Source organism: Camellia sinensis, unplaced genomic scaffold (genome assembly GCF_055761805.1).
Source record: "Camellia sinensis isolate YWXY unplaced genomic scaffold, ASM5576180v1 Unanchor3, whole genome shotgun sequence".
In the NCBI taxonomy this organism is placed as follows: domain Eukaryota; kingdom Viridiplantae; phylum Streptophyta; class Magnoliopsida; order Ericales; family Theaceae; genus Camellia; species Camellia sinensis.
In genome coordinates, this window is record NW_028129178.1 from 13,984,295 (window position 1) to 14,000,949 (window position 16,655).

Sequence of the window (16,655 nt, forward strand, 5' to 3'; positions counted from 1 at the left end):
CATTGAATTCTCAGTAAATTACTCAGAACATTACCCAGTAAATTGCCAAGTAAATTACTCAGCAAATTCCAAGTAAATTAATAAATAAATTGCCAGTAAATTACATAGTAAATTCTCATTAAATTACTCAAGAAATTCCTAGAAAATTTTCAGTAAATTATAAAGTAAATTGCTTAGAAAATTCTCAATAAATTCTCAATAAATTGTCAGTAAATTACTTAGCAAATTCTCAGTAAATTGCTAATTAAATTCCCAAGAAATTCTTAGTAAATTATTCAGTAAATTCTCAATTAATTACTTAGTAAATTCCTAGTAAATCCTCAGCAAATTATTTAGAAAATTCGAAGTAAATTTTTCATAATTTCACGGTAAATTACTCAATAAAATTTCATTACATTACTCATTGAATTTTCAGTAAATTACTTAGAACATTACCCAGTAAATTGCCAAGTAAATTACTCAGTAAATTTCATGTAAATCACTAAATAAATTGACAGTAAATTACTCAGTAAATTCTAATTAAATTACTCAGTAAATTCCCATAAAATTTTCAGTAAATTATAAACTAAATTACTTAGAAAATTCTCAATAAATTCCCAATAAATTGTCCGTAAATTACTGAGAAATTATCAGTAAATTGCTAATTAAATTCCCAAGAAATTCTTAGTAAATTATTCAGTAAATTTTCAATTAATTATTTAGTAAATTCCTAGTAAATCCTCAGTAAATTATTTAGAAAATTCGAAGTAAATTTTTCATAATTTTACGGAAAATTACTCAATAAAATCTCAGTAAATTACCCAGTAAATTCTGAGTAAATCACTCAGTAAATTCCCCGTAAATTACTCGGTAAATTACTCTGCAAATTCTCATTAAATTACTCAGCAAATTACAAGAAAATTTTTAGTAAATTATCAAGTAAATTGCTTAGAAAATTCTCAATAAATTTACAATAAATTGTCAGTAAATTACTAAGTAAATTCTCAGTAAATTACTAATTAAATTCCCAAGAAATTCTCAGTAAATTATTCAGTAAATTCTCAATTAATTACTTAGTAAATTCCTAATAAATCCTCAGTAAATTACTCATTGAATTCTCAGTAAATTACTCAGAACATTACCCAGAAAATTGCTAAGTAAATTTCTCAGTAAATTCCGAGTAAGTCATTCAGTAAATTCCCGGTTAATTACTCGATAAATTACTCAGTAAATTCCCAGAAAATTTTTAGTAAATTATAAAGTAAATTGCTTAGAAAATTCTAAATAAATTTTCAATAAATTCTCAGTAAATTATTTAGTAAATTCTCAGCAAATTACTAATTAAATTCCTAAGAAATTCTCAGTAAATTATTTAGTAAATTCTAAATTAATTACTTAGTAAATTCTATGGAAATCCTCAGTAAATTATTTAGAAAATTCGAAGTAAATTTTTTGTAATTTCACGGTAAATTACTCAATAAAATCTCAGTAAATTACTCATTGAATTCTCAGTAAATTACTCCGAACATTACCCAGTAAATTGCTAAGTAAATTACTCAATAAATTTCGAGTAAATCACTCAGTAAATTGCCAGTAAATTACTCGATAAATTACTCAGTAAATTCTCGTTAAATTACTCAGTAAATTCCAAGAAAATTCTCAGTAAATTATAAAGTAAATTGCTTAGAAAATTCTCAGTAAATTTCCAGTAAATTCTCAGTAAATTACTTAGTAAACTATCAGTAAATTACTAATTAAATTCCCATGAAATTCTCAGTAAATTATCCAGTAAATTCTCAGTTAATTACTCACTAAATTCCTAGTAAATCCTCAGTAAATTATTTCGTAAATTTGAAGTAAATTTTTCATAATTTCACGGTAAATTACTCAATAAAATCTCAGTAAATTACTCATTGAATTCTCAGTAAATTACTTAGAACATTACCCAGTAAATTGCTAAGTAAATTACTCAGTAAATTCTAAGTAAATCACTCAGTAAATTCCCAGTAAATTACTTGGTAAATTACTCAGTAAATTCTGAGTAAATTACTCGGTAAATTACTCGGTAAATTACTCAGTAAATTCTCATTAAATTACTCAGTAAATGTAGCAACCCTCACCTTACTCTTGTCATACTTGCATATATTCATGCATGAACTTGCCTTGTTATGTTTTGCAAGTTTTGCCTTGCCTTGTTTTGTTTATGTATTACTTGCATGACTTTGTTCCTTGCTTGGTGTGTAGCCGAGGTCATCTTGAGCTTAGTCCACCTCTGAACCTTTGTACATAAGAACTGTTTTGGAACCCCTTGGTCGACCCCTATCTTCACCCCGGGTATGTTTGCCGAGATGTTTTGCACTTGTGATCCTTGTCCCTGGGCAGGTATGGCCTAGACCGAGGTGTGGCACAGCTTAGTCAAGTGTCGTCCTCCCTAGCCGATGTCTTTGTTACCCTGTTGCCGAAGCTTTGACTTTAGCCGATGTCATTACTTGCCGATGTGTCTTGCCTTAGCTTGCTGCATACGCTTTGTCATAGACTTGTCTTATCAATCAATCACCTTTTGAGTTGAACCAACCCGATAGCGCCACGTGTCTGAGCTGAAGGTTAAGACAACCGGCAGGCCTAGAAACAAATCATTTTGTCTCAAATCTTTTTCTTTAGAGAGAGAGAAGCTCTAGAGGAAGGAGGAGAAGTTCTTGAGTGAGAATAGATCTTCCAAGCTTGATCTTCGAGGTTTGAGCCGTTAGATTCGAGCTTTGGGGTAAGAATCTTAACCTACTCTTGTTGTTCTCATTGAACATCTAGCTGCATTGCATGATCGGATCTGTTTTGCATGTCATGCATCGATTTGAAGTTGGTTTTGGAAGAGAAAAAAATAGTATTCATGTGTTCTTGAAGAAAAGTCTCGTTTTGATCCGAAAGTTTGGAACCAAAACCATGTTTTTGTGTTTGTTCTTGCATGACCTTCTTGTATGGGTACCCAGGTCTATGTTTTGAACTCATGGCATAAAATCTCAGATTTTTGTAACAAGTTATGATCTTTGCATTCATCTTCTTCATGATCATGTTCATGCTGTTCTTCATATTCTTCAAAGGGAAACCCAAGTTTTCCCAACTTTGCTTTTGAATGAGGCCATCGGGACCACACCTCGGCAAAGACCTGGTTGGTACCCAGTGTGTTTCCATGAGACGGAAGCAGTGTTTAAACTCCCAACATGTTTTGCTTGTTATTGACTTGGATTTGGTGAGAATGCCGAGATCATTTGCATGCATAAAGCTTGTTTTGAGAATGTGATTGCCGTGTGATTGTAGGACCTTGATCTTTGCTTTGAGCCTACACCTGAAGAACTAGGTGAGTGGTGTTTTTAATAAAGCTATGTTATACTGTTTTGATAAATCTTGCTTTGCTTTGTTTTGACAAAAGTATTTGTTAAGCATGGCTGAATAGCCCTGTTTTGACGTATCAAGTATAAGCCTTGTTTTGATGTCATTCTTGAAAAGTCCCTTGTGCTGGAGGACTCTAAACTTTCGCAGCACTAAGTATAAAAGGATACGGTCCTTTCTTGGAAAGACTATCGTGTTAAAGTGGGCTACGGGCCTAAGTAACACAAGACTGTCGTGTTAAAGCGGGCTACGGGCCTAAGTAACGCAAGACCATCGTGTTAAAAAGAGCTACGGGCTTAAGTAACACAAGTCCCTTGTGCTGGAGGACTATAAACTTTCGCAGTACCTGTGACTAATCGATTACGGATCGTGCAGTCTTTGTTTTGCCACTGACGGTTTACCGCGTGGGTTTGTTTGTTCGAAAAGCTTGATCTGTGTTTTGCCGATGCCAGTAAGCATCCCTTGAGACTTGTAAGACTTGATTGATGAATACGGTTCATCCCTTGTTTTGATAAAGTTTTGACGTGTTTTGGTTCTATAAGGACCTCGGCTAAATTCGTATGGTTTTGGCATGTTTCGTTTTGAAAGACTTCGGCTATATTCATGCAAAAACCTTTATTATTTGCACCATTCACTGAGTATCCAAGCTCACCCCTCTCTCCATATATATAGGTGATGAGCAGGACGGCGGCGACGCCTAGATGTGTTTTTGAAAGACTGTTTTGGATCCTTGATTTTTGGTCGGCTTTGTTTTGTATTCACGTCGGCGATATCATTTCTTTTACGTCGGTGAATCTTGAAAATCATGCTTCTTGGCTTGTATTCACTGTATTTTGTATATGACGGCTCGAGAAGCCTTTTGATTAAGATGTAATATGTATTTTGCTTTGTTGTATTCAAGTTGTAAAGATGTATGCCATTTCATTTAACTTATGCACTGCTCTTATGGACCACTTGTATTTTGATTTATTGCTTCCGCATTTGTGAGCCCGTTTATTATACTCTGATTGTGTTAAGCTTTTGAAAGTTGGCCTTCAATAATCTCGGATTACTGGCCATCACGGCACCAAACTACTAGGGGCGGTTTGGGGTCGTGACAGAATGGTATCAGAGCACAAGTCCCTCAGAATACGTTATTCACACACTTTGAGTCCTAAAGAGCATAGGATTTCCCTTAGAAAGATGTTAGGATTTGCATCATGGTACTTGCTATTTGAACGAGATGTGCGTTGTCTTGACATACCTATTTGTTACTTGCCTACGTGGTTATTTACTTATTTGTTTTAAAGTCACACTTTGCATGCTCATAGCATCATGAGGAGAGGTAGACCTCCAATTGGCCGGAATCAGCCCGAAGATAGATTGGACAGACTGGAAAGATTAGTTGAAGGTTTGGCCCGCGAGATGAGGCAAACCAGACAGCAGTATGCTAGTGCTACGTCAACTCAGGCCGAGCAGACCAACGGCCGAAATGTAGTTCCGCCTCCACCCCCTCCAGTGCCGCAAGTTCCCCCGCAGCCAGCCTTATATGGGGATGGCACGATAGCTTTGATCAGGGAGTTCAAGAAGATGAAACCACCGAGATTCTCTGGGGGTATAGAGCCAATGAAGGCTGAGGCGTGGGTTTTAGAAATGGAAAAGTTGTTCAAGATCTTTCCTAGCACCGACGCTCAGAAGGTGACGTTGGCAGCATTCACCTTAGATGATGACGCTCGCAGATGGTGGATGATGGTTCGAGAAAGCAATCCAGATCTGACCTGGACCCGATTCGTAGAGTTGTTCTACAACAAACACTTTTCCCTAAGTGTTCGAAACCGCAAGGCTACCGAATTTCAGACCTTGACGCAAGGCAACTGGACGGTGGCGGAATACGACCGCGCTTTTACTGAATTGGCAAGATTTACACCTCACATGGCCAACGATGAATACATGAAGGCCAGGAAGTTCGAGAGTGGGCTTCGCGGACCGATTCAAGACCGAGTTAACTTGTACAATATGCCGACTTACGCCGAAGTGTTGGACAAAGCCATTCAGGCCGAAGCTAACCTGAATCGATACCAGAGCTCGGGGGAGAACCAGCGGAAGAGACAGAACTATGACAATCGCCGAGCACAGCTGGGCACCAAGAAGAAGACGAACATGGGCAGTGCTGGTAACCTAAGGCGAGAAAGTAGTGCTAAGCCGACGTGTTCGGATTGTGGGAAGCAACATTTCGGGGTCTGTCGTCGGACGTCTGGAGCTTGTTATGAATGTGGCGAATTGGGCCATTATGTGAAAGATTGCCCTAAGACAAAGGCTGATAACAACAACAAAGGTGAGAATACCTCGGGTTCCGTCCAGAAGGGTAATGTTGGAAAAGGACAGATGAGATAGGGCAGAGTATTTGCGCTAGTACCAGGGGACACTCAGAATGCTGAGACGGTGGTGTCAGGTATACTCCTAATTTGCTCCCAAAATGCCTATGTGTTGATTGATTCGGGTTCTACGCATTCTTTTGTGTCTGTTAAATTTGCCGAGAAAATTGATAGAGAACTAGAGCCCCTTGATTATGTGTTATCTGTGTCTACTCCATCTGGGAGATCTATGATTGTTGCATCCATCTATAAAGCATGTGTTATTGTGATTGAGAATGTTGAATTGTTAGTAGATTTAATGCCTCTGGACATAACTCATTTTGACGTTATATTGGGAATGGATTGGTTAGTCGCGAATCATGCATCTATTAATTGTGTTTCGAAAAGTGTCACACTAAGACCCTCGAACCTAGCCGAGGTTATTTTCCAGGGTAAAGGGATAGTGCCCCCACCTTACTTGATTTCGTCCATTAAAGCCTATAAGTTAATTCAGAAAGGGTGTCGAGGCTACTTGTGTAGTATACTGAGCGACCAGAATGGAAATGTTAATTTAGCCGACATCCCAGTTGTTAGTGAATTCCCCGACGTCTTCCCAAACGAATTGCCTGGCCACTTAGCCGATAGAGAGATGGAGTTTACTGTTGATATCATGCCGGGAACCCAGCCGATCTCCAAAACACCCTACAGGATGGCCCCAGCTGAACTTAGGGAATTGAAACTGCAATTACAAGAATTGTTGGATAAGGGATTTATTAGGCCGAGCACTTCACCATGGGGAGCACCTGTTTTATTTGTTAAGAAAAAGGATGGCACACTCCGCCTTTGCATCGATTACAGAGAACTTAATAAGGTCACCATTAAGAACAAGTACCCATTACCTAGGATTGACGATTTGCTTGATCAATTACAAGGAGCACGAGTCTTTTCTAAGATTGACCTTAGGTCTGGTTACCACCAACTTAAAGTTAAAGCCGAAGATGTTGAGAAGACTACTTTTCGGACGAGATATGGCCACTACGAGTTTTTAGTAATGCCTTTTGGAGTGACCAATGCCCCTGCTGCATTTATGGATTTGATGAACAGAGTCTTCAAGCCGTATTTAGATGAGTTTGTAGTTGTCTTCATCGATGATATATTGATCTATTCCAAGAGTAAAGCTGAACATGAAAATCATTTGAGACTTACCTTACGGATTTTGAGAGACCGGAAATTGTATGCTAAGTTTAACAAGTGTGAGTTTTGGCTTCCTACTATCTCATTCTTGGGTCATGTGATTAATGAAGAGGGTATCTCGGTTGATCCTAGCAAAATTGAAGCCGTAGTAAATTGGCCGAGGCCGACTAATGTGTCCGAGATTCGTAGTTTTCTGGGTATGGCAGGATATTACAGGAAGTTTGTGAAGGATTTCTCAAGGATTGCAATTCCATTGACGCAATTGACTAAGAAGGGAACACTGTATGAATGGACTAAAGATCGGGAGTCAGCTTTCCAGGAACTGAAGACGAGGTTAGTTACAGCACCAGTACTCATACCTCCATCAGGTAACGAAGAGTTTCATATCTATAGCGATGCTTCACATAAGGGCTTGGGTTGTGTGTTAATGCAAAAGGGTAAAGTTATAGCTTATGCATCTCATCAGTTGAAACCCCATGAGAAGAACTATCCTACCCATGATTTAGAATTAGCGGTCGTGGTATTTGCTTTGAAAATTTGGCGTCACTATTTGTATGGAGCTTCCTGTTAGGTTTTTACAGATCACAAGAGTTTAAAGTACCTGTTCACTCAGAAGGAATTGAATTTGAGACAGAGAAGGTGGCTTGAGTTGTTGAAAGACTATGATATGCAAATCCAGTATCACCCAGGTAAAGCTAACAGCGTGGCCGACGCTTTGAGCAGAAAGTCAGATGGAAATTTGGCGTGTTTGACCATGATAGCAGTAGAGCCGACTATTGTTAATGAGGTAAAGACAAGACAGATGGAGGATAAATTCTTCAAGAAAATAGCCGAGGAGATTGTCACAAAGCCGAGATCAGAATACACCATCGAAAATCAAGTGCTCAAGTTTGAAGGAAGGTTATGTGTAGCCAACATCCCAGAGTTAAAACGGAAGATCTTGCAAGAAGCCCACAACTCCAAATTTGCCTTCCATCCAGGAAGCACCAAAATGTATCAAGATGTGAAGCGGACCTTCTGGTGGCCAAATATGAAAAGAGAAATAGCTGAGTTCGTATTGCAGTGTCTGTGCTGTCAGCAAGTGAAGGCAGAACACCAGAGACCAGCAGGACTTCTACAACCCTTGTCAATTCCTAAGTGGAAATGGGAACACATCTCCATGGATTTTGTGGTGGGTTTGCCGAGGACGCAAAGAGGTATGGATTCAATTTGGGTTATCGTTGATAGGTTAACTAAGTCAGCACACTTCTTGCCAGTTAAAACTACGTTCAAAGCCGACCGACTTGCCGAACTGTATATGAATGAGATTATTAGACTTCACGGTGTGCCGGTGTCCATTGTATCAGACTGAGATTCGAAGTTTGTTTCTAGATTTTGGCAGAGCCTGCAAGGAGCCTTGGGAACTGAGTTGAGGTTTAACACAGCTTTTCATCCCCAGACTGATGGGCAAACGGAAAGAACCATTCAGACACTTGAGGATATGCTCAGAATGTGTGTATTGGATTTCAAGGGAAGTTGGGAATCGCATCTGCCATTAGTAGAATTCACATACAACAACAGTTATCAAGCCAGCATTAGAATGGCGCCGTACGAAGCCTTGTATGGAAGGGAGTGCAGGTCGCCGATATGTTGGACCGAGGTGGGAGATACAACTTTGATTGGCCCCAAGTTAGTCCGAGGAACGACCGAAAAGATTAAGCTCATTCAGCAAAGGATTAGGACCGTGCAGAGTCGACAGAAGAGTTATGCCGACCAGAGGAGAAGAGAGCTAGAATTCGAGGTTGGGGATCATGTATTTTTGAGGATCTCGCCGATGACAGGAGTTTCAAGATTTGGAAAGAAAGGTAAATTAGCACCCCGATATATTGGGCCGTTTGAAATTCTTGAGAGAATTAACCCCGTTGCCTACAGACTTGCTTTGCCGCCAGATTTAAGCCGAGTCCACAATGTGTTTCATGTTTCGATGTTGAGGAAGTACATCCGAGATCCACTACACATAATTGATCATTCTGGGATTACGGTTAACGAGGATTTGGGCTACGAGGAGAAACCAATGAGGATTATTGACAGGCAAGTGAGGCAGTTGAGAAACAAATCGATACCAATGGTAAAGGTCGAATGGAAGGAGCATTATGGCACAGAAGCCACGTGGGAAAAGGAAGAGGATGTGAGAATCCGTTATTCGGAGTTGTTTATAGAGCAAGGTAATTTAAGTTTGGGGACCAAACTTCTTTAAGGGGGGTAGACTGTAGCAACCCTCACCTTACTCTTGTCATACTTGCATACATTCATGCATGAACTTGCCTTGTTATGTTGTTTTGCAAGTTTTGCCTTGCCTTGTTTTGTTTATGTATTGCTTGCATGACTTTGTTCCTTGCTTGGTGTGTAGCCGAGGTCATCTTGAGCTTAGTCCACCTCTGAACCTTTGTACATAAGAACTGTTTTGGAACCCCTTGGTCGACCCCTATCTTCACCCCGGGTATGTTTGCCGAGATGTTTTGCACTTGTGATCCTTGTCCCTGGGCAGGTATGGCCTAGACCGAGGTGTGGCACACCCCGGCCAGGGTGTGGCACAGCTTAGTCAAGTGTTGTCCTCCCTAGCCGATGTCTTTGTTACCCTGTTGCTGAAGCTTTGACTTTAGCCGATGTCATTACTTGCCGATATGTCTTGCCTTAGCTTGCTGCATACGCTTTGTCATAGACTTGTCTTATCAATCAATCACCTTTTGAGTTGAACCAACCCGATAGCGCCACGTGTCCGAGCTGAAGGTTAAGACAGCCGGCAGGCCTAGAAACAAATCATTTTGTCTCAAATCTTTGTCTTTAGAGAGAGAGAAGCTCTAGAGGAAGGAGGAGAAGTTCTTGAGTGAGAATAGATCTTCCAAGCTTGATCTTCGAGGTTTGAGCCGTTAGATTCGAGCTTTGGAGTAAGAATCTTAACCTACTCTTGTTGTTCTCATTGAACATCTAGCTGCATTGCATGATCGGATCTGTTTTGCATGTCATGCATCGATTTGAAGTTGGTTTTGGAAGAGAAAAAAATAGTATTCATGTGTTCTTGAAGAAAAGTCTCGTTTTGATTCGAAAGTTTGGAACCAAAACCATGTTTTTGTGTTTGTTCTTGCATGACCTTCTTGTATGGGTACCCAGGTCTATGTTTTGAACTCATGGCATAAAATCTCAGATTTTTGTAACAAGTTATGATCTTTGCATTCATCTTCTTCATGATCATGTTCATGCTGTTCTTCATATTCTTCAAAGGGAAACCCAGGTTTTCCCGACTTTGCTTTTGAATGAGGCCATCGGGACCACACCTCGGCAAGGAGGTGTAGGACCTCGGCAAAGACCTGGTTGGTACCCAGTGTGTTTCCATGAGACGGAAGCAGTGTTTAAACTCCCAACATGTTTTGCTTGTTATTGACTTGGATTTGGTGAGAATGCCGAGATCATTTGCATGCATAAAGCTTGTTTTGGGAATGTGATTGCCGTGTGATTGTAGGACCTTGATCTTTGCTTTGAGCCTACACCTGAAGAACTAGGTGAGTGGTGTTTTTAATAAAGCTATGTTATACTGTTTTGATAAATCTTGTTTTGCTTTGTTTTGACAAAAGTATTTGTTAAGCATGGATGAATAGCCCTGTTTTGACGTATCAAGTATAAGCCTTGTTTTGATGTCATTCTTGAAAAGTCCCTTGTGCTGGAGGACTCTAAACTTTCGCAGCACTAAGTATAAAAGGATACGGTCCTTTCTTGGAAAGACTATCGTGTTAAAGTGGGCTACGGGCCTAAGTAACACAAGACTATCGTGTTAAAGCGGGCTACGGGCCTAAGTAACGCAAGACCATCGTGCTAAAAAGAGCTACGGGCTTAAGTAACACAAGTCCCTTGTGCTGGAGGACTATAAACTTTCGCAGTACCTGTGACTAATCGATTACGGATCATGCAGTCTTTGTTTTGCCACTGACGGTTTACCGCGTGGGTTTGTTTGTTCGGAAAGCTTGATCTGTGTTTTGCCGATGCCAGTAAGCATCCCTTGAGACTTGTAAGACTTGATTGATGAATACGGTTCATCCCTTGTTTTGATAAAGTTTTGACGTGTTTTGGTTCTGTGAGGACCTCGGCTAAATTCGTATGGTTTTGGCATGTTTCGTTTTGAAAGACTTCGGCTATATTCATGCAAAAACCTTTATTATTTGCACCATTCACTGAGTATCCAAGCTCACCCCTCTCTATATATATGTAGGTGATGAGCAGGACGGCGGCGACGCCTTGATGTGTTTTTGAAAGACTGTTTTGGATCCTTGATTTTTGGTCGGCTTTGTTTTGTATTCACGTCGGCGATATCATTTCTTTTACGTCGGCGAATCTTGAAAATCATGCTTCTTGGCTTGTATTCACTGTATTTTGTATATGACGGCTCGAGAAGCCTTTTGATCAAGATGTAATACGTATTTTGCTTTGTTGTATTCAAGTTGTAAAGATGTATGCCATTTCATTTAACTTATGCACTGCTCTTATGGACCACTTGTATTTTGATTTATTGCTTCCGCATTTGTGAGCCCTGTTTATTATACTCTGATTGTGTTAAGCTTTTGAAAGTTGGCCTTCGGTAATCTCGGATTACTGGCCATCACGGCACCAAACTACTAGGGGCGGTTTGGGGTCGTGACAGTAAATTCGCAGAAAATTTTCATTAAATTATAAAGTAAATTGCTTAGAGAATTCTCAATAAATTCCTAATAAATTCTCAGTAAATTACTTAGTAAATTCTCATTAAATTACTAATTAAATTCCTATGAAATTCTCTGTAAATTATTCAGTAAATTTTCAGTTAATTACATAGTAAATTCCTAGTAAATCCTCAGTAAATTATTTAGAAAATTCGAAGTAAATTTTTCATAATTTCATGGTAAATTGCTCAATAAAATCTCAGTACATTACTCATTGAATTCTCAGTAAATTACTCAGAACATTACCCAGTAAATTGCCAAGTAAATTACTCAGTAAATTCAGAGTAAATCACTAAATAAGTTGCCAGTAAATTCTCATTAAATTACTCAGTAAATTCCCAGAAAATTTTCAGTAAATTATAAAGTAAATTGCTTAGAAAATTCTCAATAAATTCCCAATAAATTGTCAGGAAATTACTGAGCAAATTCTCAGTAAATTGCTAATTAAATTCCCAAGAAATTCTTAGTAAATTATTCAGTAAATTCTCAATTAATTACTTAGTAAATTCCTAGTAAATCCTCAGTAAATTATTTAGAAAATTTGAAGTAAATTTTTCATAATTTCACGGTAAATTACTCAATAAAATCTTAGTACATAACTCATTGAATTCACAGTAAATTACTCAGAACATTACCCAGTAAATTGCCAAGTAAATTACTCAGTAAATTTCGAGTAAATCACTAAATAAATTGCCAGTAAATTACTCAGTAAATTCTCATTAAATTACTCAGTAAATTTCCAAAAAATTTTCAGTAAATTATAAAGTAAATTGCTAAGAAAAATCTCAATAAATTCCCAATAAATTCTCAGTAAATTCTTAGTAAATTGCTAATTAAAATCCCAAGAAATTCTTAGTAAATTATTCAGTAAATTCTCAATTAATTACTTAGTAAATTCCTAGTAAATCCTCAGTAAATTATTTAGAAAATTCGAAGTAAAATTTTCATAATTTTACGATAAATTACTCAATAAAATCTCAGTAAATTACCCAGTAAATTCCGAGTAAATCACTCAGTAAATTCCCCACAAATTACTCGGTAAATTACTCAGCAAATTCCAAGAAAATTTTCAGTAAATTATAAAGTAAATTGCTTAGAAAATTCACAATAAATTCCCAATAAATTGTCAGTAAATTACTGAGTAAATTCTCAGTAAATTATTCAGTAAATTCTCAATTAATTACTTAGTAAATTCCTAATCAATACTCAGTAAATTACTCGTTGAATTCTCAGTAAATTACTCAGAACATTACCCAGAAAATTGCTATGTAAATTTCTAAGTAAATTCCGAGTAAATCACTCAGTAAATTCCCAGTTAATTTCTCGATAAATTACTCAGTAAATTCCCAGAAATGTTTTTCAATAAATTATAAAGTAAATTGCTTAGAAAATTCTAAATAAATTCCCAGTAAATTACTTAGTAAATTCTCAGCAAATTACTAATTAAATTCCTAAGAAATTCTCAGTAAATTATTTAGTAAATTCTCAGTTAATTACTTAGTAAATTCCAAGGAAATCCTCAGTAAATTATTTAGAAAATTCGAAGTAAATTTTTTGTAATTTCACGGTAAATTACTCAATAAAATCTCAGTAAATTACTCTTTGAATTCTCAGTAAATTACTTAGAACATTACCCAATAAATTGCTAAGTAAATTACTCAACAAATTTTGAGTAAATCACTCAGTAAATTGCCAGTAAATTACTCGGTAAATTACTCAGTAAATTCTTATTAAATTACTCAGTAAATTATAAAGTAAATTACTTAGAAAATTCTCAATAAATTCCAAGTAAATTCTCAGTAAATTACTTAGTAAATTATCTGTAAATTACTAATTAAATTCCTAGGAAATTCTCAATAAATTATTCAGTAAATTCTCAGTTAATTACTCACTAAATTCCTAGTAAATCCTCAGTAAATTATTTAGTAAATTTGAAGTAAATTTTTCATAATTTCACGGTAAATTACTCAATAAAATCTCAGTAAATCACTCATTGAATTCTCAGTAAATTACTCAGAACATTACCCAGTAAATTGCTAAGTAAATTACTCAGTAAATTCTGAGTAAATCACTCAGTAAATTCCCAGTAAATTACTCGGTAAATTACTCAGTAAATTCTCATTAAATTACTCAGTAAATTCCCAGAAAGTTTTCAGTAAATTATAAATTAAATTGCTTAGAAAAATATCAATAAATTCCCAATAAATTCTCAGTACATTACTTAGTAAATTCTCAGTAAATTATTCAGTAAATTGTCAATTGATTACTCAATAAATTCCTAATAAATCCTCGGTAAATTACTTAGAAAATTCTCAATAAATTCCCAATAAATTGTCAGTAAATTAATGAGTAAATTCTTCGTAAACTACTTATTAAATTCTCAAGAAATTCTCTGTAAATTATTCAGTAAATTCTCAATTAATTACTCAGTGAGTTCTTAATAAATCCGCAGTAAATTATTTAGAAAATTGGAAGTAATTTTTCATAATTTCACGGTAAATTACTCAATAAAATCTCAGTAAATTACTCATTGAATTCCCAGTAAATTACTCAAAACATTACTGAGTAAATTGCTAAGTAGATTACTCAGTAAGTTCCAAGTAAATCACTCAGTAAATTACTCGGTAAATTACTTAGTAAATTCCCGGAAAATTTTTATTAAATTATAAAGTAAATTGCTTAGAAAACTCTCAATAAATTCCAAATAAATTCTTAGTAAATTACTTAGTAAATTCTCAGTAAATTACTAATTAAATTCCCAAGAAATTCTCAGTAAATTATTCAGTAAATTCTCAATTAATTACTCAGTATATTCCTAATAAATCCCCAGTAAATTATTTGGAAAATTCGAAGTAATTTTTCATAATTTCACGGTAAATTACTCATTAAAATCTCAGTAAATTACTTTTCGAATTCTCAGTAAATTACTCAGAACATTACCAGGTAAATTGCTAAGTAAATTACTCAGTAAATTTCCAACACATTACTCGGTAAATTACTCAGTAAATTTCCAAAAAAATTTAGTAAATTATAAAGTAATTTGCTTTGAAAATTCTTAGTAAATTACTTAGTAAATTCTCAGTAAATTATTCAGTAAATTCTCAATTAGTTACTCAGTAAATTCCTACTAAATTCTTAGTAAATTATTTAGAAAATTCAAATAAATTTTTCATAATTTCACGGTAAGTTACTCAATAAAATCTCAGTAAATTACTCATTAAATTCTCAGTAAATTACTCAGAACACCCAGTAAATTGCTAAGTAAATTACCTAGTAAATTCTGAGTAAATCACTCAATAAATTGCCAGTAAATTACTCGGTAAATTCTCATTAAATTACTCAGTAAATTCCCAGAAAATACTAAGTAAATTATAAAGTAAATTACTTAGAAAATTCTTAATAAATTCCCAATAAATTCTTAGAAAATTACTGAGTAAATTCTCAGTAAATTACTTATTAATTTTGAAAGAAATTCTCAGTAAATTATTCAGTAAATTCTCAATTAATTACTCAATAAATTCCTAGTAAATCTTCAGTAAATTATTTTGAAAATTTCAAGTATATTCTTCATAATTTCACGGTAAATTACTCAATAAAGTCTCAATAAATTACTCATTGAATTCTCAGTAAATTACTCAGAACATTGCCCAGTAAATTGCTAAGTAAATTACTCAGTAAATTCTGAGTAAATCACTCAGTAAATTCCCAGTTAATTACTGAGTAAATTCCCAAAAAATTTTCAGTAAATTATAAAGTAAATTGCTTAGAAAATTCTAAATAAATTCCCAATAAATTCTCAGTAAATTACTTAGTAAATTCTCAGTAAATTATTTAGTAAATTCTCAATTAATTACTCAGTAAATTCCAAGGAAATCCTCAGTAAATTATTTTGAAAATTTGAAGTAATTGTTTTGTAATTTCACGGTAAATTACTCAATAAAATCTCAGTAAATTACTCATTGAATTCTCAGTAAATTACTCAGAACATTACCCAGTAAATTGCTAAGTAAATTACTCAATAAATTTCGAGTAAATCACTCAGTAAATTGCTAGTAAATTACTCAGTAAATTCTCATTAAATTACTCAGTAAATTCCAAGAAAATTCTTAGTAAATTATAAAGTAAATTGCTTTGAAAATTCTCAGTAAATAACTAGTAAATTCTCAGTAAATTATCAATAAATTACTAATTAAATTCCCAAGAAATTCTCGGTAAATTATTCAGTAAATTCTAAGTTAATTACTCACTAAATTCCTAGTAAATCCTCAGTAAATTATTTAGTAAATTTGAAGTAAATTTTTCATAATTTCACGATAAATTACTCAATAAAATCTCAGTAAATTACTCATTGAATTCTCAGTAATTTACTCAGAACATTACCCAGTAAATTGCAAAGTAAATTATTCGGTAAATTCTGAGTAAATCACTCAGTAAATTCCCAGTAAATTACTCAGTAAATTCTCATTAAATTACTTAGTAAATTCCCAAAAAAATTTCAGTAAATTATAAAGTAAATTGCTTAGAAAAATCTCAATAAATTCCCAATAAATTCTCAGTAAATTACTTAGTAAATTCTCAGTAAATTATTCATTAAATTCTCAACTGATTACTCAAAAAATTCCTAATAAATCCTCAGTAAATTATTTAGAAAATTTGAAGTAAATTTTTTATAATTTCACGGTAAATTACACGGTAAATTACTCAGTAAATTCTCATTAAATTACTTAGTAAATTGCCAGAAAATTTTCAGTAAATTATAAAGTTAATTGCTTAGAAAATTCTCAATAAATTCCCAATAAATTCTTAGTAAATTACTTAGTAAATTCTCAGTAAATTATTCAGTAAATTCTCAATTAATTACTCAGTAAATTCTGAATAAATCCTCAGTAAACTGTTTAGAAAATTCGAATTAAATTTTTCATAATTTCACGGTAAATTACTCAATAAAATCTCAGTAAATTACTCATTGAATTCTCAGTAAATTACTCAGAACATTACCCAGTAAATTGCTAAGTAAATTACTCCGTAAATTCTT